At 39.1% G+C, this 22543-nt stretch overlaps 1 protein-coding gene across 1 annotated transcript in view; it reads left to right on the top strand.

The window, feature by feature from the left end:
- Nucleotides 1-22543, top strand: part of Zc3h12b (zinc finger CCCH-type containing 12B) — a 188963-nt gene that overhangs the window by 24477 nt on the left and 141943 nt on the right. Inside the window, exons 2-3 of the mRNA XM_021188089.2 lie at nt 5809-5870; nt 19203-19277. The gene's annotated coding sequence lies outside the window, so the exon portion shown is untranslated. The remainder of the gene's footprint in view (nt 1-5808; nt 5871-19202; nt 19278-22543) is intronic.

The following is a 22543-nucleotide window of genomic DNA, read 5'->3' on the forward strand; positions in this document are numbered from 1 at the left end:
TTCTCCATTTTTGTCCTTGCAGTCTTTTAGATAGGAACAATTCTGGGTCATAAATTTTGACTGTGGGTTAGTAACCCTGTCCTTCCACTTGAGGCCCTGTCTATCTACTGGAAGAGGACTCTTCCAGTTCCCTCTCCCTTCTGTTGGACATTTTGCCTAAGGTCACCTCCACTGAGTCCCAAGAGTCTCTCGCTTCTCACATTTCTGGTACTTTGTAGATTGTTCCCCAACCTCCCATCCCCAGAGTCAGCATATTCCCATTCATTCTTCTGGCCCTCTGGGCTTCTCTCCTGTACCCTCCCCTCCAATGCCTGACCCCTCCCTCCCTCTGTCTCCTGTGATTATTTTGTTCCTCTTTCTAAGTGAGATTGAAGCNTCCTCACTTAGCCCTTCCTTCTTGTTTAACTTCTTATGGTCTGTACTTTCTGGNTAATATCNACTTATCAGTGAGTACATTCTTGGATGTACTTTTGGGTCTGGGTTACCTCACTCAGTGTGANACTTTCTAGTTCCATCCATTTGCCTGAGAAATTCATGTGGCTCTTGTTTTTAATAGCTAAGTAGTATTCCATTGTGTAAATGAACCACATTTTCTGTATCCATTTTTCAGTTGAGGGACATCTGGGTTGCTTCTGGTTTCTGGCTATTGGGAATAAGGCTGCTATGAACCTAGTGGAGCATGTTTCCTTGGAGTATGGTGGAGCATCTTTTGGGTGTATGCCCGGGAGAGGTGTAGCTGTGTCTTCAGGTAGAACTATTTCCAATTTTCTGAGGAACTGCCAGATTGATTTCCAGAGTGGTTGTATCAGTTTGCAATCCCACCAGTGATGGAGGAGCATTGCTAGTTTTATGATAACTTGACACAAGCTAAAGTCATCTGAGAGGAGGGAACCTCAGTTAAGAGAATGCCTCCACAAGATGGGTCTGTAGGCAAGTCTATAGTGCATTTTATTAATTAGTGATTGATGTGAGAAGGCCCAGCCCCACCTTCTAGGTGGTGGTATCGCTGGACTGATGATTCTGAGTTCTATAAGAAAGCAGGCTTAGCAAGCCATGAGAAGCAAGCAGCACCCCTCCATGGTCTCTGCATCAGCTCCTGCCTCCATGTTCATTCCCTGCTTGAGTTCCTGTCCTGACTTCCTGAAATGACGAACTACAATGTGAAAGTGTAAGCCAAATAAACCCTGTCCACCCCTGACTAAGACACATGGTTTTCCATTTATACACAGGGTTTGGGATGAACTGGCTACTCTCAAAGACTGTATGTTTGCTTTATTTGTTCTTAGAGTCTGGCTAGACTATTATTGAAAGTAACACTATCCTTTATCTTTTATTTTAATTTAGTATATTTTATTTTGTATTTAATCTTCTAGCACCAGGTTTTATCCAATCTATGTGATGCTTGNCAGCCATACCATTATGAATAGCCTTGAATCATATAGGACTTAAGGAATACATTTTAAAATTTTTGTTTTGTTTTTAAATTTATGCCTGTGTAAGCTTATGTGCATGTATGTGCAGGTCCCTAAAGGATCTCCTGGAATTGGAGTTACAGGGGATTGTGAGCCACGTATGTGGATGCTCAGAACCAAATCCTGGGTCCCCTGCTAGAGCAGTGTGTTGACTGTTTGTGACAATTTGGTGGCAGGAGGGCTTTCCCTGCCCTAAACTCACTCCTTGTCAGTCATGTCCCTGGAGACCTCTTGTTTCCAGGCTCCTAGACTACTTTGGTGGCAGAGACCCCTTCAAACCAGGCCTCACCTTTTGAGGCAGAGAAGCTTCCAGGGCCCTGCATGAGGAGCTTCACTGGCCAGGCCCCACTCCCAGACTTCTCAAACTGCCATTACAGCCATTCACAGCCTCCACCCCCAGGCAGAAGAGTAACCAGGCCCTACCCTACAGAAAAAAACACCAGTCTCCAAGCTTGCCCCCAAATCAGGCCATCCAGTAAAGCCCTGCCCACCCCCTCCCCAAGAAACCCTATATGTCTTAGGGTTTTACAGCAGTGAACAGATACCATGACCAAGTCAACTCTTTAATCTGGGCTGGCTTACATGTTCAGAAGTTCAGGCCATTATTATCAAGGCAGGAACATGGCAGCATCCAGGCAGGCATGGTACAGGAGGGGCTGAGAGTTCTACCTCTTCATCTGAAGGCTGCCAGGAGAAGACAGGCTCCCATGAGGTTATGGAGGGTCTTAAGGCCATGCCAACAGTGACACACTTCCTCCAACAAGGCCACACCTCCAAATAGTGCCATTCCTTGGGGCAAACATACTCAAATCGCCACAGTCAGTTGTTGGTTGTATCTAGTGGAGTGGGCCTTAAGTCAAATCAGATATTGGTTGGTTACCCCCATAGCTTTGTACCATCATTGCCCTAGCAAATTTTGCAGGCAGAACAGCATTGTAGATCTAAAGTTTTATAGCTGGATTGGTATTTATATTTCTCTTTGGTAACCTTCCCACACCAAAGACATTAGAATATAGGAATGAAGATTTTATGTAGGCTCTAGCTCAACCTTTCCATGTTAAATAAGTTGTATAGGTGTTGTCTTCAGCACTTGATCAGTTTTAAGAGAGAATTTTCTTGGCAACAGCCTGGGTTGTTTGGGGATTTCTGTGGAATCTCTTTGGCCAACAACTCAATTATATGTAGCCTAGTCCCCGTACTGGAAGCTTGGGAATGGATGGCCAATTTGAACTCTGTCTCCCTCATTATTTAGAGACTACATTAGGATCCCCTTCCTATGTTTTAGGAAGTTGCCACACCACCCCTCAAATGCTCCTCAATTCTAGTTTTATTTCACTGCATTATTCCCTCAACCCCGTTTCCCCCTCACAGTCCACCTGATCCTTCCATTCCTGTCCTACCCCAGGTCATAGACCATTCATAAAAATCTATTCTACATCCCTCTCTTAGGGAGATCCATGTGTTTTCTCTAGTCCGTTCCGCTATACTTAGCCTCTCTAGGTCTATGGATTATAGCTTGGTTAACATTTACTTAATGGCCTATATCCACATATAAACTAATGCATACCATATTTATTTTTCTGGGTATAGGTTACCTCACTTGGGATGATTTTTTTTTCCTGAGTTACATCTATTTGCCTGAAAAATTTCATGATGTGATTATATATATATATATATATATACACACACACACACACACACACACACACACACACGCGTGTGTGTGTGTGTGTGTGTGTGTGTGTGTGTGTGTATGTGCTGAGAATCACAATTGTGGTCATCTCCATTGACTCTTGGGTGCCTCCCTTATCCCAGGTCTCTGTCATGTCCTGGAGATGCCCCCCCCACTCCCCACCCCCATCAGTTGCAGATTTCCATTCACTCTCATGGCCATCTTTCCTGTCCCTCCCCACACCTGATCCTGAACCCTATCATTCACCTCCCCATACCACTTCCAACCAATTTGAATCTTATGACTGTTTTTATTCCCCCTTCTATGTAAGATTCAAACACTTGTACCTTCCTTCTTGTTTAGCTTCTTTGGGTCTGTGGAGTGTAGCATGAGTATCCCGTATTTTATGGCTAATATCCACTTTAAATGAGTACATACCATGCATGTTCTTTTGGGATTGGGTTAACTCACTCAGGATGATATTCTCAAGTTCCATCCATTTGCCTGCAAAATTCATGATGTCTTCGTTTTTAGTAGCTGAATAATATTCCAATGTGTAGATGTGCCACATTTTCCTTATCCATTCTTTGAGAATCATCTAGGTTGTTTCCAGTTTCTGCCTATTACAAAAAAAAAACCTGCTAGAATTCTCAGACTTTGGATTGGGTATGTGGGCTCCTCATCCAAAGATTTACTCATTTTCCCCTGAATTTTTTTCCAACGTTTGCTTTCTCTGTGGTGTTGCACTTTTAAAGCTGCTGGTTTTATTTTTTTTTTTCTTATTCATTTTACGTCGCTCCCTGCCCTCTCCTGGGCACCCCCTCCCACAATCCTTCATGTGTCTGGGGGGGGGAGAGAGAAAGAGGAGAGAGAGAGAGAGAGAGAGAGAGAGAGAGAGAGAGAGAGAGAGAGAGAATATGAATTAGAATTGTGCTACCCAAGCTGTTAGTGGTCAGTGTTCCCCACAAGACTAATAGCACAACAACAACAACAACAACAACAGCAACAACAAATACCTCTAATACTAGGCATGAATAAGCTCCTATTGCATGGTTGAGAAGGGTAGACCAGTTGACTCCTAAAACAATATAAGCCATTGATATTGCCTTTTGTTGTTTCTTGGTGTATTACTAAACACACTGTACATGTAGGACACAGGGCTTGGATGATTTGAGCTGGTTCTAACCTGAAAGCTTCCTTCTTTTGGTGTAGCTTCCATGGTACCAGAAAATACTATACAAATTACCAATGGAGAGAAGAAATTAATAGTTGTATCTTACTGTAATACCTCTGAATCACAACAATGATCAGCATGCCAAGATATCCACAACATGTGGTAGCCAACAACTGTCTAGTTGGCTTTAAGGCTCATTCATGAGGAGGGAAATCATACTTTATACTGGAAATCTATCTTCTCAGGGCTAGTGAAGTCATGGACCTTAGAAAAGAATCTACTACCACCATACAGCCACCATCCACATCAAAGAAGCTTGAAAACCATGACAGAAGATAACTGGTCACAATGAGGATATCATGGGATTGTGGGTAGCCCAGCCCTATTAGATCACCTACATCCCTGCTCTTGCATTTATGATTAGGGAACATCAATGAAGAAGGGCAGAAAAAATTCTATGAACCAGAATATCTAGGAGAGAGCTGTGAAACAGTCTTTTCTAGAAATGACTGCTTAAACAGCAGAATAATGGCAATATTAGTAGACACGCTAACGTGGAAGAGGCAAAGTTTCACAGAGTTCTACCCTTACACAAAGAACTATGGGCAATTAGGAACCGCTGAGAGATAGAAAATTAGCTTCTCCCAGGGATGAGGCCCCTTATTGATTATCCAATATAAAGTGATTAGCCCAGAAACCATATACACACGGAAAACAAAACTGGATTTAGCATGTTGTATTTATATATGTGTGCATATATACATATGAACGCAACAATAATAAATAAATGAAGACTATCATTCTGAGAGTAGGGGTCCTGGGAAGTGTTAGAGAGAAAATACCTGGAAGGGTCTCATGGGAAGAACAGGAAGGAGGAAAGTGATATACTTCTATTTTAATTAAAAATGTATTGAAACAATATGAGTTTACTGGTGAAACAGAAAGCATTTCTGTGGGAAGTAGCCTTAAAAAAATAAAAATTTGAACATTCACCTTACTCTGTTCTTCCCTTCCTCTTAAAATAGAAGTCACTAAGTTGTATCAAACTGTTCTACTACATTTCAGATGGAGCAGCAGCGAGTCATAGAAATCCATTTTATTCTCAGTTGCCTTTTAGACATGGTGAGCATTCTGGTTCTTAGAGTGGTCTGAGAGTGTTGTTCTTAGAATGGTGGTAGTTGAGCCTCTACCTTGGGTAGCTCTCTGAAAAGACAGCATTTAGACATAAGTTCCAACTCTTTTCCTTCTCAAGGAGAATTTTAAAGTTGGAAATTTTTTCTCTGTTGTTTCATACTTTGTGGGGGTGGTGGGGTGGGGGTTTAGCCTAAATATTTGTGTTATTTTCAATGGCCCCTCCACCTGGCACCTTTTAATATCAGTGCTTCTACTCAGGGGAGATGTAACTTAGTTCTACATACACAGACCCACCTCCTCCCCTGTAAGGCCATATGTTCAACATATGTTTAGTCTTTTATTTTTTCCCCCTCCAGGAAGAAGCCAAGAGTTTTCTCCTGATTATACTCTGCTGAGCTGGACAGAGAGATCATGGCGAGTAAGTACCACAGCCTTTCATCTTGACTTTAGTATGGCTGGACTCATGCTTGCCTGAGATGAAGGAATGTATTAGCTGGTTTCTAGATTTCTCTTGGAAGGAATCAGTCTGCGTATTATTGTTGAATTTTGCATCCACACTGTAAAAAGTAAGGTCTCAGATTTTCTTTTCTTTCTTTCTATTTATTTATTTATTTATTTATTTATTTAGTTAGTTAGTTAGTTAGTTAGTTAGTTTTTTGAGACAGGGTTTCTCTGTATAACCCTAGCTGTCCTGGAACTCACTCTGTAGACCAGGCTGGCCTCAAACTCAGAAATCCACCTGCCTCTACCTCCCAAGTGTTGGGATTAAAGGCGTGTGCCACCACCGCCCGGCTAGATTTTCTTTTATACCAGCTTCTCATAAATAGACTCCATATTATTGTTTTCTTTTCATTCCATTTTTTTCTTCTAGAGATCTAGATCTGTAACAATATAGACAAAATTTTGATCATTTGTTATGCTCCAAGAGTCTGTGTTTCCTCTTCCTATTTTTTTCTCGTTAAGATCAGGGAGATTATATCTAAATTCTGCCTTCAATTTTGATAACTCTGCTGTTTTATCCACATTCTACTGTTGAGTGCAGATAGCTATTGTGTCAGTCATACAATTTGCATGTAGGTTTTTAAATTGAAACTGAATCATTTCTTTGCTGATATTTTCCAATATTTTTGCATTTGTTTAAAGATTATTTTTAATTGCTTGTTGAAGAATTTTATGTGTTTTTTTCAATAAACAGATTTTTATTTTAATTAAAATATATTTATTTAACTTTCCCTATTCCACTTTCTTTTCAATAACTCTCATATCCTCTCCCTTTAAATCCTTGAGGTAACCTTGGTATTTTTGTTCAGTTAGTTATATTTTCTCATTCAGGTTAGGGCTTCCATAGCTCTTGATACAAGGAGAAATTTTTCATTTCATCTGAGACATTTTGACTACTATTTAGAAAAATCTTAATCCTATTTAAGTTATTGGTTTTATCAGGAAGTCTTTCTTTTAGTTAATAGTCTAAGCCACGAAATACTTCATTCTTTATTTAAATGTTTAGATGGTATGCTTTGATTATATGTGTTGCCCTTATCCAACTCCTCCAGAATCCTCCCAACTTTCATTTCTACCAAACTTTGTACTCCCTTCACCCTGTCTCAAAACAATAACAAAACAAAATAAACCCCAAAATGAATTCAAAACAAACAAAACCCCAATAAGACAAAATAGCAAAGCAAAACAAAAAGCACACACAAAAATCATGGAGTCTGTCTTGTGATGGCCAAGTGCTTATGGGACTGACCCTGGGGTATATTGTTGTTCCCATGACACTCCATGGAAGAAAATTGATTTTCCCTTTCTAGCAATAAATCAATTGCAAATAGTTTCTTGGTTAGTAGTGGAATTGTCTGGCTTGAATTTGTTCAGTTTTATTTTATTTTATTTTATTTTATTTTATTTTCTGTGTGATGTCACAGTCTCTGTGAGTTGTGTGTATCAGGATGATGTTGTTTCCTTAATGTCACCCACAACTTCTGACACTTAAAATATTTCTACCTCTTTTTCCACATAGATTCCTGAGCGTTGAGGAAAGGGTTTTGATAAAGACATCCCATTTAGGACTGAGTCCTCCAGAGTCTCTTTCTCTCTACATATTGCCCAGCTGTGGGTCTCTGTTAATTAAAATCTATTGCAAGAAGCTTTTCTGATGCCAGTAGACTGAGGAACTAGTCTGTGGTATAGCAGGATGTCTTGCTATGGTCCTTTAGCAGAATAATAGTAGTAGGTTTTCCCCAAGGCCTGTGACCTGTCTAGTCTGAGGTTCTTGGCCACTTTATCATTGTGAGGTGTAGGATCTGTCTCATGGAATTGGCCTTAAGTCCAACGTTAAAAAGTAGCTGGTCCTCCCACAAGCTTGGTGCCAGTATTTCAATCATAAATGTGGCAGGTAGGTCTCTGTTGTAGATTCCAGGATTTGTAGCTAGGTGAAATAGATCCTTACTTTTCTCCTCTGATAATATGCAAAGTACCTTCCAGAACCATAAATGCTAGCAAGTAAGGGTGAAACTTCAAGTTGGGAACTAGCTTGATTTTTGTTTGTTTGTTTTGTTTGTTTGGTGACCTATGTTGTGAGTTCAGCAGTATGGCCTTTTGACAGATGTCTCGATTTTTACATTGAGTTTTGAAATCTCGTAATATGTATCTTTCCTTCATTATAGATACCCTTCCTAGCCCTATTCTTTGAACTCTGACACCCAAATGATGCACTATAAATTCATTTTCACCATGCAGGCGACTGATGCTCCATAAAATGCTACCATAGCTACCCTACTCTACTCTGGTCACCTTTCATGCCTTTGCTGTATGCCAACTGAATTGTTTGAGAAATTTAATGAGTTAATTTGATTTAGCTAGTTTTGTCTGTTTGCCAAGGAAAAGATTTCCAGGACAGCTGAAGATGTGTGGAATGGATAATTATGAAGATTTTCACACACACACACACACACACACACACACACACACACACACACACACACACAAGGATATAAAAGGATGATGGAGTAAAAAGTATGAGATGAACATATAATTAGTGAATTTTACTCATGTTTATAACTAGAGTTACTAAAGGTGACACAGAATGCATGAAAATGAGATTTGGGGGCCTGTGAGTTGGCTCAGTCAGCAAAGGCACCACCAAGAATTTAGCAAGCATGATGGCCTGCATTTGATCTCTGAAAGCCTCATGGTAAAGGGGAGGAGAGAGGCAACTCCCACAAGTTACCCTCTGACCTCACAACATGGCATGCATGCCCGTGCACACACATGTGCTTAAAACAAATAAGTGCAAACTAATAAATGCATAAAATTTCCAAAGTCTTTGACTATGATGTAAATAACAGATTAACTATGGGACAGGGCAGCTGATATCATGTGAAAGGAAAGATCATGAGTCAAGATGATCAGAGAACTGGAAGGACAGAAAACTTCTATTTTTGGCAACATAAAGCCAGAAATGCTTTGGAAGCAATAAGCAAAAAGTGGTCTTAGCTCAAGCATTTAAAAATATTAGTTGAAATTCATTGATTAAATTATGAAACCAAGCTCATGAGTTCTGCTCAACACTATTTCAAAAGTGAATGATACATTTAAAATACCATAGTTCATTGGACATAGAGAAGATACATATTTATGAAATACTTTTACACTTAGCAATGATGTAAAACATGTATACTATTATGAGTCATGGCCTTTTCCCCTTGGTTACCCCCAACCTCACTGGCAGTCTTTCTGCCTCCTCTTTCACAAAGTTCCTTGAGCCCTGAAGGGAGGGATTTGATGAAAACCATTTAGGACTGAGTGTTTCAAGGTCGTTCCCTCTCTGCACATTGCCCAGTTATGGGTCTCTGTGTTTGTTTCCATCTACTGCAGGAGGCAACTTCTCTGATGAAGGCTGAGCGAAAGAGCAATCTATGAGTATAGCAGAATGTCATTAGGAATCTTTTTATTGCTATGTTCCTTTAGCAAGACAGTAGTAATTGGTTTTACCCTGGGTCCATGGCCTAGCCAGTAGGTTCTTGGGCACCTAAGCAGTGTCCAAGCATGGGTTCCATCTCATGGAGTGGGCCTTAAATGTAAACATATAGTTGTTGATTACTCTCAGAAGCTTGTGTCACTATTGCATCAGCATATCTTGGAGGCAGGTCACCATTGTAGATAGAAGGGTTGTAGTTGGGTTGGTATTTATCTTTCTGCTCTGTAGTGGGCAGAGTGTCATGAACACATCAGTAGGATGAAGGCTCTAGGTAGGCACCAGCTTGTCTTTAACAATAGAACTTTACCATCAGTTTGTGGGAAACAATCAATAGCCTTGGGGTTGGGGGGGTGCGCAGAGGGGTGTTTCCATGGAGCCCATTTGGTTAACAATACAATTAGATACAACCTATTTCCAACACTGGAAGTTTCATTTGGTAGTAAAAGATATGTCTAGTTGGGGCTTTGTTTACCCTTTTTATTTGGTGATTCCATTTAGGTTTCTTTCATATATGTACATATTTTAAGAATGGAGAAGCTGAAATGGAGATGGAGGGAAGAGGGAATACAAGGGCACCTAAAGGGAGGGACAGCTACAACTAAGGGCCATTTGAGTGGTCCATATGTGATGGTTACTTTGTCAACTTGCTATAACTTAGAATCCCATGGAAAGAGAATCTCATAAGGGGATTGTTTCGATCTGGGAGAACTGTCTTGATTACCTGAATTGATGTGGGAAGGCTTAGTCTAGTGTGGAGGCCACTATTCCCTATGTAAGGATCCCTGCACTGTGTAAGAATATTGGGAAAGGTGACCACAAGCAGGCATGTGTGTATCCTCTTCTCTCTGCTCTTGAGTGTGAATGTGATATGACTAGCTGTTTTAAGTTCCTGTTACCATGACTCTCTACTATAATAGACTATACATTAGAACTTGGGGCTAAAGTACACTGCTCCTCTCAAGTGGTTAATTTTTTTGTCTTCTTCAGAATACTTTTTGACAGCAACCAAAATGAAATTAGGCCAGATGTGCTCCCCCTTTCTGTTTTTATTTGGACTATGTGACATGGTATCAGATGCATGTTAGTAGCACACAGTTTCACAAAGCAAATTATATAGAAATGCCTTTGTAATGAAGAAAAGGATAGTTGGCAAGTATTTTGGTTAGTCAAGTTGTACCTAGGCAGTTTTGAGTGGTCATGTAAAGTACATTCTAACATCAGCATTTAACAGCTATCCAGATAGCCCTGCCCCGTCCTCATATCTAGTTAGTTTACCTCAAGAGTGATATATTGTCCTTAGCTCTTTATCTAGATTTTAGAACATTTAAAAAGTTACCTGTTCATCCATCTTCTGCTCAATTTCCATTGATGGGAGATTCACACTCAGAGCAGATTCATAATGATGTAGTGATAACATCAAATGGTATAATTTGCAGCACACATTCTTGGTCTGGTTTTGAATAATGATACAGAATATATACCTCTTCTACTTGATAGTAATTTAGTAACTTAAGGATATTCTTTTCACCTCCTGAATGTATCATCTATTCCCTAATGTCCTATAAAGATACCATAGTGTTGGTTAGGCCCTCCAGAGCCGGATTGCCTATGTTTGAATTTGACCTGACCATATACTGGAATCTGTGATTCTGAATGGGCTACTTAATTTGTTCCTTACTTCTTCTCCTGGAAAATGTTGATACTTAACACATAATCTCTTCAGGATAGAATTATAAGAAATAAATGAGCTAATATATGTAATCTATTTAGATCAGTGTCTAGCACATCTACTGTCATGATCAGTGAGGTATGCAGCCCTACAATGACAGCTAAAGCAGCCTGAGTAGTTCTTTTTAGAAGCCTTTATTCAGCCTAAATTCTTGATACATGCTACAGAAAAGAAATTCATACAATATTAGTTATATGTATATGATTTCAGAACTGACCACTTGGTGTTAGATAACTAATTATAGTACTTTTCCCTGGGGAAAACTATTTCTCTGGCTCTCAACATTTCTGATTTGCTTGTAGTTCTTTGTCTAGTATTGGGGCCCAGTATGACTTTCCTCTTCCATATTATCATATCATTTGCTGTTACTCTTATACAGGTATTGTTTAGGCAGCCTTACTGTTGCAGTATTATAGGTGTGGCTTCCTTCATATAGCTAGAAGATGCAATCTCACATCAGGCATCCTAACATTAAGGGCTAAACAGATTTTATTTATATGTGTAGGAATATGTACATATATATTCCTAATGTATATGTGCATATGTAAGAACAATTAAAGAAAAAGACCAGAGGCCATGTATTTGAAATAGGCCAAGTAGTTAAGGGTATAGGAGGAGTTGAAGGGAGGAAAGGTAAAGGGGAAATTATGCAATTATATTTTAATTTCAAAAATATGTGAGAATGATATATACAAATTAAAAAAAGAATTTTGGAATAGTTGGTATGAAGTAAAATTGGAGTAAAGAAAAGCTTTCATTAGGTACAAGCATTAAGAAAGGGAAAGAGTTGTGTAAAAAAATAATAATAGTGTCTGTTTGAGCAAGCAAGAGAGAAACTTACATTTAAGTGTCTTTTTAAAATTAATATATTTATTTACATCAAACTCTGCACCCTCTAGGTTCCTCCCTCACAAAGACCCTCCTCCATCCCCACTCCCCTTTTCCTCTGAGGTGAGCCACCTGGTATCCCCCCACCCTGGCCCATCAAGTCTTTGCCAGGGTGGGCGCATTCTCTCACCAATGTCAGTCAAGTCAGCCCCGTTGGGGAACAGATACCACATTCAGTCTACAGCTTTAGAAATAGGCTCCACTGCAGTTGGGGCGCCCAGATGGAGACTGAGCTGCACATCTTCTATATATCTGCCTGGGGCCTCCTTTAACCCTGTGTGTGTTCTTTGGTTGGTGGCTCAGTCTCTGAGAGCTCCCAGGGGTCCTGGTTAATTGACTCTGTTGGTATTTGTATGGGGCCTTCAATCCTTCCCCCAAACTCTTCCATAAGAGTCTATGATCTCTATCCAATGTTAGGCTGTGGGTCTCTGCATCTGTTTCAGTCAGCTGCTGGGTAGAGACTCTCAGAGGACATTTATACTAAGGCTCCTGTCTGCAAGCATGTCATTAATAACATCAGGGATTGGTGTTTGCCCATCAGATGAGTTTTAAGTTGGGCCAGTTATTGGTTGGCCATTCTTTCAGTCTCTGTTCCATCTTTGCCCTTGCATTTCTTTTAGATGGGACAATTTTGGGTCAAAAGTTTTGTGGTTGGGTTTGTATCCTTATACCTCCACTGGGGCTCCTGCCTGGCTACAGGAGGTGGGCTCTTCAGGTTCCATGTCCTCACAGTTAGACACCTTGACTAAGGTCAGCCACATTGACTCCTGGGAACCTCTTCTATCTCAGTTCTCTGGGACTTCCTAAAGATTCCTCCCCAAATCGCAACTCCCAAGAACTGCAGATCTCCCTCACACCTGATTCTGCCCCCTACTCCCTCCTCTCCTCTCCCAGGCACTTCTCTCCCTTCCTCCACCTTTTATGGCTATTTTGTTCCTCCTTCAAAGTGGGATTGAAGCATCCTCACTTGTGCTCCCTTCTTGTTTAACTTATTTGGATCTGTGGGGTGTATCATGAATATTCTATACTTTATGGGTAATATCTACTTATGAGTGAGTACATACCATGCATGGCCTTTTGGGACTGGTTGCCTCACTCAGGATGGTATTTTCTAGTTCCATCCATTTGCTTGCAAAATTCATGACATCCTTGTTTTTAATAGCTGAATAGTATTCCATTGTGTATTCCATGTGTACATTTTCTGTATCCATTCTTCAGTTGAGGGACATCTGTGTTGTTTCCAGTTTCTGCTATTATCAGTAAAGCTGCTATGAACATAGTAGAGCACATGTCCTTGTGGTATGGTAGAGCATCTTTTGGGTATATGCCCAGGAGTGGTGCAGCTGTGTCTTCAGATAGAACTATTTCCCATTTTCTGAGAATCCCCCAGACTGATTTCCAGAGTGGTTGTACAAGCTTGCAATCCCACCAGCAATGGAGGAGTGTTCCTCTTTCTTCACATCCTCGCCAGCATGCACTGCTGCTTGAGTTTCTAAGAATCTTAACCATTCTGATTGGGTTGTTTTGATTTGCATTTCCCTGATGACTAAGGATGTTGAGCATTTCTTTAAGTGCTTCTTGGCCATTTGAGATTCCTCTGTTGAGAAATCTCTGTTTAACTCTCTACCCCATTTTTAAATTGGGTCTAACTTTTTGAGTTCTTTATGTATTTTAGATATTAGCCCTCTGTTGGATGTGGGGTTAGTGATGATCTTTTCCTAATCTGTAGGCTAGCATTTTGTCCTATTGACAAGATCCTTTGTCTTGCAGAAGCTTTTCAGTTTCATGAGGTCCCATTTATCAGTTGTTGATCTTTGAGCCTGAGCCATTTCAGGAAGTTGTCTCCTGTACCAATGCATTCAAGTTTCTTCCCCACTTTCTCTTCTATGAGATTTAGTGTATCCGCCTTTATGTTGATGTCCTTAATCCACTTAGACTTGAGTTTTGTACAGGGTTATAAATATGATCTATTTGCATTCTTGTACATGCAGACATCCAGTTAGACCAGCACCATTTGTTGAAGATGTTTTCTTTTTTTCCATTGTATGGTTTGGGCTTCTTTACCAAAAATCAGTTGTGCATAGGTGTGTGGGTTTATTTCTGGGTCTTTGATTCAATTTCATTGTCTATTTCAGTACCAATACCATGCAGTTTTTATCATAATTGCTCTGTAGTACAGCTTAAGGACAGGGATGGTGATTCCTCCAGAAGTTCTTTTATTATTCAGGGTTGTTTTAGATATTCTGGGGTTTTTGTTTTTACATGTGAAGTTGAGAATTGCTCTTTCAAGGTCTATAAAAAATTTGTTGGAATTTTGACAGGGATTGCACTGAATTTGTAGATTGCTTTTGGTAAGATGGCCATTTTCACTGTGTTTACCCTACTGATCCATGAGCATTGGAGGTCTTTCCACTTTCTGATATCATTCTCAATTTCTTTCATGTGAGGCTTGAAATTTTTGGCATATAGGTCTTTCAGTTGCTTTGTTAAAGTTATACCAATATATTTATATTATTTGTGGCTATTGTGAAAGGTATTGTTTCCCTAATTTCCTTTTCGGCTCATTTATCATTTGTATAAAGGAAGGCTTCTGATTTCTTCAGTTAATTTTGTATCCAGCCATTTTGCTGAAGGTGTTTATTAGCTATAGGAGTTCTCTGGCAGAATTTTTGGGGTTGCTTATAATGATGCCATCATGTTTGCAAAAAGTGATACTTTGATGTCTTCCTTTCCAATTTGTATCCCCTTGATATCTTTTAGTTTCTTATTGTTTTAGCTAAGACCTCAAGTACCATATTGAATAGGTAGGGAGAGACTGAGCATTCTGGTCTTGTCCCTGGTTTTAGTGGAATTGCTTCAAGTTTCACTCCATTTAATTTGATGTTGGCTATTGGCTTGCTGTATAATGCATTTATTATGTTTAGGTATGGGCCTTGAATTCCTGATCTCTCCAAGACTTTTAACATGAAGGGGTATTGGATTCTGTCAGAGGCTTTCTCAGCATCTAACAAGATGATCATGTGGTTTTTTAATTTGAGTTTGTTTGTATAGTGGACTATGTTAATAGATTTTCATATATTGAACCACCCCTACATCCCTGGGATTAAGTCTACTTGATCATGGTGATCAAGTTTTTGATGTGTTCCTGGATTCAGTTTGTGAGAATTTTATTGAGTTTTTTTGTGTTGATGTTCATATGTAAAATTGGTCTGAAGTTCTCTCTCTCTCTCTCTCTCTCTCTCTCTCTCTCTCTCTCTCTCTCTTTGTCGAGTCTTTGTGTAGTTTAGGTATTAGGGTGATTGTGGCCTCATAGAATTAATTAGGTAGTGTTCTATATGTTTATGTTTTGTGGAATAGTTTGAGTTGTACTGATATTAGCTCTTCTTTGAAAGTCTGGTAGAACTCTGGGAGAGTTTTAATGACTGCTTCTATTTCCTTAGGGGTTATGGGACTGTTTATAGTTTACATGGTATTGATTTAACTTTGGTAAGTGGTATCTGTCTTGAAAATCATCCGTTTCATTTAGATCTTCCAGTTTTTTGAAGTATAGGCTTTTGAGGTATGATCTAATGATTTTTTTTTTAATTTCCTCAGTTTTTGTTGTTAAGTCTCCTTTTTCATTTCTGATTTTGTTAATTTGGATACTGTCTCTGTGCCTTTTAGTGTCTTAATAAATAGCTATGTACATGATTTTGATGTCTGTTGAAGTTACATTGTTCAAAATGTTTTAAAGTTGTTTATTTTTGAAATACTTTTCCCTACTCTCTGTCCATACTAGGCTGATTAAAAGGTTTTAAATTTATCAAGTTTTTATCCCTAGAATCTATGAATATTATATGATACTGTAAAGAGGACTCTGAAAATGTTGTTCAGTTAAGGATCATGAGATATGATAATGACCCTAGATAATTTTGGTAGACCCTAATGACACCACAAATGTCATTATATGAGGGAGACAGATGAAAATGGGTCTGAAAATAAGACAGTGTAACCGCTACTGGAGCTTTTAGAGTGAAAGCTTGACCCTAATAGCCCCAACAAGCAAGACTCCGTCTTCCGTTCATCCATTTAAACAAGACAAGTAATAGGAAAAGTAGAGAAAGGAGGTTTAGTCAAAGTGGTTGTATTGAGGAGAGAAACAAATAAAGGAGTTCAGTGAACCTCAAGTCAGTTTTCAGGGTATTGGAATGAGGTTTTACTTAGGAGTAAAAAGTAAGCATAGTTAGGCAGTCATGGTCAAATGTGGCCCCTTTCCATCACTGACCTTTGTTTGGTCTCCAGAGTCTTGCAAAGTCCTTTAATAAGCTGTCAGAATTTCATCTTATCTATTCCTGGGAGTCAAGTGACTTTTCTTGCTGTCACCAGAGCTTCCCTTTCCTAGCATGGACTTATTTTGGAAATTTTAATTCACTGAAGTCCATTGTTTCAGTATCCAGATACCTAAAATGAGGAGCAAAATTGTCTCTCCTTAGAGTATTTTCTTTCCTACTGGTTAAATGATGGCCAAATGATTGCACTCATTAAATAATGACATAAACACTACACTAATGGCTTTGAAAGTGAATGAGAGGCCACAAGGTAAGAAATGCAACTTCAAAACTTGAAACTGTGGAGCAAATATGACCCATTGTTTTTTTTTTCCTAAGTGAAATTGATTTTTAGCTTCTAACTTCCACAAAAGTAAGAGCTTGTTTGTTATTTTAAGCCACGAACTCTGTGGTGACTTATTTTAGAAGCCACGGGAAAACAGTATGTAGCAGATTGTTACTGAAGTTAGGATCAGAGCATGTACCTAACAAGTCAAAGATCTGTCCTTGATAGGCCAGTTAACAAAGCCAAATTAACAATGGGGTGAGGGGGAAAGGGAAAGTGTACTAGCTGATTTTGTATGTCAACTTGACAGAAGCTGGAGTTATCACAGAGAAAGGAGCCACCCTTGAGGAAATGCCTCCATGAGATCCAGCTGTAAATCATTATCCCAGTTAGTGAACAAGAATTGAAGGGCCCATTGTGGGTGGTGCCATCCCTGGGCTGGTAGTCCTGGGTTCTATAAGAAAGCAAGCTGAGCAAGCCATGGGAAACATGCCAGTAAGTAACATCCCTCCATGGCCTCTGTATCATCCCCTGCTTCCTGACCTGCTTGAGTTCTGGTCTGGACTTCCTGTGGTGTGAACAGCAATGTGGAAGCAGTATAAATCCTTTTCTTCCTAACTTGCTTCTTGGTCATGATATTTATGCAGGAATACAAACCCTGACTAAAACAGAATGAGAGGGGTAAGGGTGAGGGTGTGAGAGTGAGGACAAGAGGGGAGGGAGGGAAGGAGGGAGAGACAGAGACAGAGACAAAGACAGAGAGAGAGAGAGACAGAGAGAGAGATTGATTGAGTGATTCTGTGAGCCATACTGAGAAAAGGGGCAGAGGTCCATTGATTCTTACAAGTCTGTCTTCAGGGTCCCAACATGAGTGTTAAACTTAAATAGTCGGCGAGATAAATGCATAACTAAATAGTCCCACCAAGGTGTAGGTCTCCTGACCACCACTGTGTCAGCTCCAATATCTGACTAGGTCAGTGTCTCCTTCAATGCCATCTGACTAGTTCTAAATCTTTCCTGGAGATAAGTTTATCCTCTGTTATCTCTTTTCTCTTCTTGTCATGAGAATCCTAAGGAGACTGTAATTTCTTAGGTCCATTGTTTCAATAATTTGATGGTCAAAGGGAGGGCCAGAAGTCTTTCTTTAGAATATCCTCATTTCTGCCTGGCAGGCAGGAACATAATTATCTTTCATCTTGCTAACTTTAGCCATTATTATAGCCTGTCAAAATTGTAGAGGAGAACAATGGAATAACATTGATTTAGGAAATGTAAAATGCAGTTGTGTCTTTGTTTATATTCTATTGCCGTGATAAAGACCATGACTGAAAATAACTTGGGTAGAAAGGGCTCATTTTGCCTTACCGTTTTACATTTCATCATTTAGGGAAGTCAGGGGAGAAACCTGGAGACAGGAACTGACACAGAGGCCATGGAGGAATACTTACTGGCTTGTTTTTCATGAATTGCCCAGCCTGCTTTTCCAAAAACTCCAGAGGTACCATCACCTACAATGGATTGGGGCCTCCCATATCAGTCTCTAGTCAATAAAATGCACTCCCCCAGACTTGCATGTACACCAATCTAGTGGAGGCATTATTCTCAGTTCAAGTTTCTTCTTTCCAGAAACTACCATGGCAACAAAAAACAACTAGTTACAAGTTGAGAGGGCATGTAAATCAGATTTCAGCAAGTAGGGCCTTAAAGTGAGACTGCAGATAATCACCCTGAGTATGTATCAACTTTGGAAAAACTGTTCATTTTTTTTCTGTGCAATGGATTTATGAAGTATAGTAGACTTCTTCCCAGAAACTACCTGAAGTTTGAAGTTACACCTTGCGTATGGAAAGTCACTGAGATGTTCCTGTTTAACTGTTGCTAACAAGCAAAAGAAACTCGTCCTAAGTATTGCCATTTTGTTTTTAGATTCCATTTCATCATGGAGGGGGGGGGGACTAAGTTCAAAGTCCCAGGCCCTAGAGGAGCTGGGGACTTCCCAAGAGCTGAACAGTGTCTGTTACTCATCTTCTATTCCATAACATAATGACTGTTGCTAACCACAGCTCCCATTATTCATCCTTTGTTCCCCCCAAAATAATGACTGTTCCTAACTACAGAAGAACAAGTGGATTTGATTGGATGGACTCTAAAACCTATATTCTATATCAGTTGACATATATCAACCGCATAAGGAAAGCTTTTATCTCTAAATCCTGATTGGTGGGAAAATGTACCTATAACTTGGCACAGATGATTGAGGTTTTCAAGCTTAAATATTCTGTAATTTTCTGGCTTATGGTTCCAGGTCAGCTCCTGAGTCTGTTCTGCAGCCCTGATCTATCAGTAGTGGCTTGATTAAAATAAAACTTGTCATCCAAATTGACCTGGTGTTTGAATTGTATCAGATCCAAATGGACTCCATAACATAACAATTTTGTTTCCATGTGTTTGTGCTGTTTTAGAAGGTTGGGGGGACTTTAGGAGGCAGAATTGGGTTCCTGGGGATGGAACTTGAGGTTTTATGGCCTGATCATTTATCTGCTTTCTGCTTCTGACTTCAGATGCAACGTGACCAAATGTCTCATAATCCTGCTGCCGTATATTCACTGCCATGATGGACTGTATCCATTCAAACTGTAAGCAAAGACAAACTCTCTCTTATAAGATACTTTGTCACAGAGATGAGAAAAGTAAGAATTCCCTTTCCTCCCTCCCTCCTCTCTCTCCCTCCCTTCCTTTTATCCTTCCTTCCTTTTTTCCTTCCTTTTTCCTTCCCCTTTTCCTTCCTTCCTTCCTTTTCCTTCCTTCCTTCCTTCCTTCCTTCCTTCCTTCCTTCCTTCCTTCCTTCCTTCCCAGACTGACCTAAAATTTATGACCTTGTTCAAGATGATCTTAGACTTGACTCTGTGAGGTGGAATTACAGTCATATGAACGCTGTTCATTTTATGTGGCCCAGATGAGGAAGGCTTTCTAGTCTTCCTCTGAAACTGATCTTTTAAAAATATGTTCTTGGGGCTGGAGAGAGGGCTCAGTGGTTAAGAGCGATAGCTGCTTTTCCAGAGGTCCTGAGTTCAATTCCCAGCAACCACATGATGACTCACAACTATCTATGATGAGATCTGATGCCCTCTTCTGTCATGTAGGCATACATGCAAGTAGAGCACTCATATACATAAATATAATAATAATAATAATAATAATAATAATAATGTTATTATAAGGTAGTTTAATTTTTCAGTCCCAATTACAATTTCTGAATAACAAATGGAACACTTACCAACACCTTTGCCATTTAAAGCTTTAGGTACCATTTCCATTTTTGTATAACCTGAAAGCACATTTTCAGCAATACTTTTAACTGTATTTGCCCACATTGCAGTCTTATGTGGCGTCAAATAAATGCAACTTTTTTTTTTTTTGCCTTCACAAGACTGAGTTAATTCTAGGCCATCAGCATTGTTTTGTTTTCATTTTTCATTTTTAAATATTGAGAACTAAAATCTGAAATGTACAAGGTGATTTTACTTAGAGTATGTTTACCTTTAATAATGCTTTTCAAATAATCCCATTTTATAGGTGAGAAACTGAGGTTCAGAGTAATTGAATTCTATAAGATCATATAATTAACATCCAAGTAGTCTCTAAATATAGTGTTTGTTGCTTAAAAATTGGAGTGGAGATGGAATTGAAAATGTACATTCTGAGAAATATATCTTTAGTTACTATTATTGTTTGAATGTCATATAGCATATTTAGATAAACCAAGGTGGTATGTATCAATTCATCTAAGAAGCACAGCAAACATTAAGTGTGTGAAGCAGCTGTCTGTTGTTGGTTTTTTTTAATGTATAGCTATCTTTTAAAAATTAGTTATTTTATTTATTTACATTTCAAATGTTGTCCCCTTCTTGGTCTCCTCTCTGCATCACCCCCATCCCATCCTCCCTCCTCTTTGCCTCTATGAGTGTGCTCCTTAACCCACCCACCCACCTACTTCTGCCTCACTACTCTAGCATCCCCTTACGCCTGGGCATCAAGCCTCCACAGGACCAAGGGTCTGCCCTTGCACTGATGACCAACAAGGCCATCCTCTGCTACATATGTGACTGGAGCCATGGGTCCCTCCATGTGTACTCCTTGTTTGGTGGTTTAGTCCCTGTGAGCTCTTGGGGGTCTGTTTGCTTGATGTTGTTCTTCCTGTGAGGTTGCAAACCCCTTCAACTCCTTCAGTACTTCCCCTAGCTCTTCCATTGGGGTCCCCCAGCTCAGTCCAGTGGTTGACTGCATCTGTATTTAGTCAGGTGCTGGCAGAGCCTCTCAGGAGACAGCCATACCAGGTTCCTGTCAGCAAGCATGAAGCAGCTTTCTGAATACAAAACAGCATACTGCTTCATACTGATTGTTTAATGGAAGTATAGAGAGTACACTTTAAAGTAGCAAGTAATAATACATGAATCAGTAATATTTTTGTTTTCATTTTAAGCATTATATACTGTACAGAAGTGTATATGCTATGTTTTATAGGTTTGTCCAGCATAGCATTTGTATAGGTATCAATTAAAAAGTCAGTTTTATTTTAAAATGTCCATCAAGAAATGATTAAAGTTATAATTTGATAAATTTTGACCATAAATTTGATCACTTGATACTCTTTGCAGCATAAAGAAATATGATGGTTGCTCTATGTTTTAATTGTGAGGCAAATCAGCCATTTTTCATGGAATATCATTTTATTAAAAGAAACAATGAACAGAGCACCTTTGGTTATTCAAAACATCAACGTCTTACAGACCTATTTCTAAATAATTGAGACGAACCACTTATTTCATTACAAACATTTGAGAATATGTGTGACCAATGATGAAATTTAAGCTTTGAGATTAAAATTAGAATTTTGGAAATTTTGTTCCCATTGCCATAGCTACATTGCTTCTTGATTAAATCATTCAGTAATATTTAATGAAGGTTGTATTTTTAGGTTATGCAATGGAATGGGGAGAGCTGCATAACTCAGTGAGTTAATACATCAGAACATGATGCTGCAGAATTATGCATGTGTAAAATTGGTACTCAAAGTGGAAGATGGGACTTCAGGTTTCTGTCTTGGCATGTAATTAGCGTAGGATTCAAAATCCCATTCTAAACAATTAAGCAAACTGAAAAACAGCAATCTCTTAAAAATATAACAGAACTGACATGCTGTTGAAAACCACTGAGCCTTAAATTGAATTAATGGGGCAAATATAGAGAATCACATCTTAGCAGGTAAGAGACTTTCAAGCAGAACATTTGTAGAGCCTGTCCTTGTGAGGAAAACCTGAACCATGTGTCTGTAATGAAGATCAGAAGTGAGCAAGATAAGAGTGTAAGCTTGAGTATATGTTGGTAAAAAAAACTCCCAAAAGTCAAAAGCAAAAAGACAACAAAACAAAACAAAAACAAAAACAAAAAATCCCCAAACCTGAAAACTTTGTAATGTAGAAAGAAAATCCATGAGCTGTGGGGCAACTAAAAATGTTCAATGTATACCAAGTGTGAGTATTGAGGGCGAAAATAAGGAACAAAAGAAATATTTGAAGCAAAAATGACTAAGAATTTATTCAAGTTAATATTAGATACCAAATCATAGATGTTGGGAGCTCACAATGTAAACAGAGGTAGAATGCCAGATGAAACCAAATCAAACCAAACAAAATTAAGACTAGATTTATCATACAAACTACAGAAAACCGAAGGTAAAGAAACAATATTGAAAGGAGTCAGAGGAAAAACAGACCCTACTTAAAATATAAGACTTACATCTGACTTCTTAGAAAGCATGTATATACTTTAGAATGCGAGAGACATAAACTATATCAAACTAGAATCCCGAGCCCTAAAACTTACTCTTTATTTTTTTTTT

Source organism: Mus pahari, chromosome X (genome assembly GCF_900095145.1).
Source record: "Mus pahari chromosome X, PAHARI_EIJ_v1.1, whole genome shotgun sequence".
Classification (NCBI taxonomy): Eukaryota; Metazoa; Chordata; class Mammalia; order Rodentia; family Muridae; genus Mus; species Mus pahari.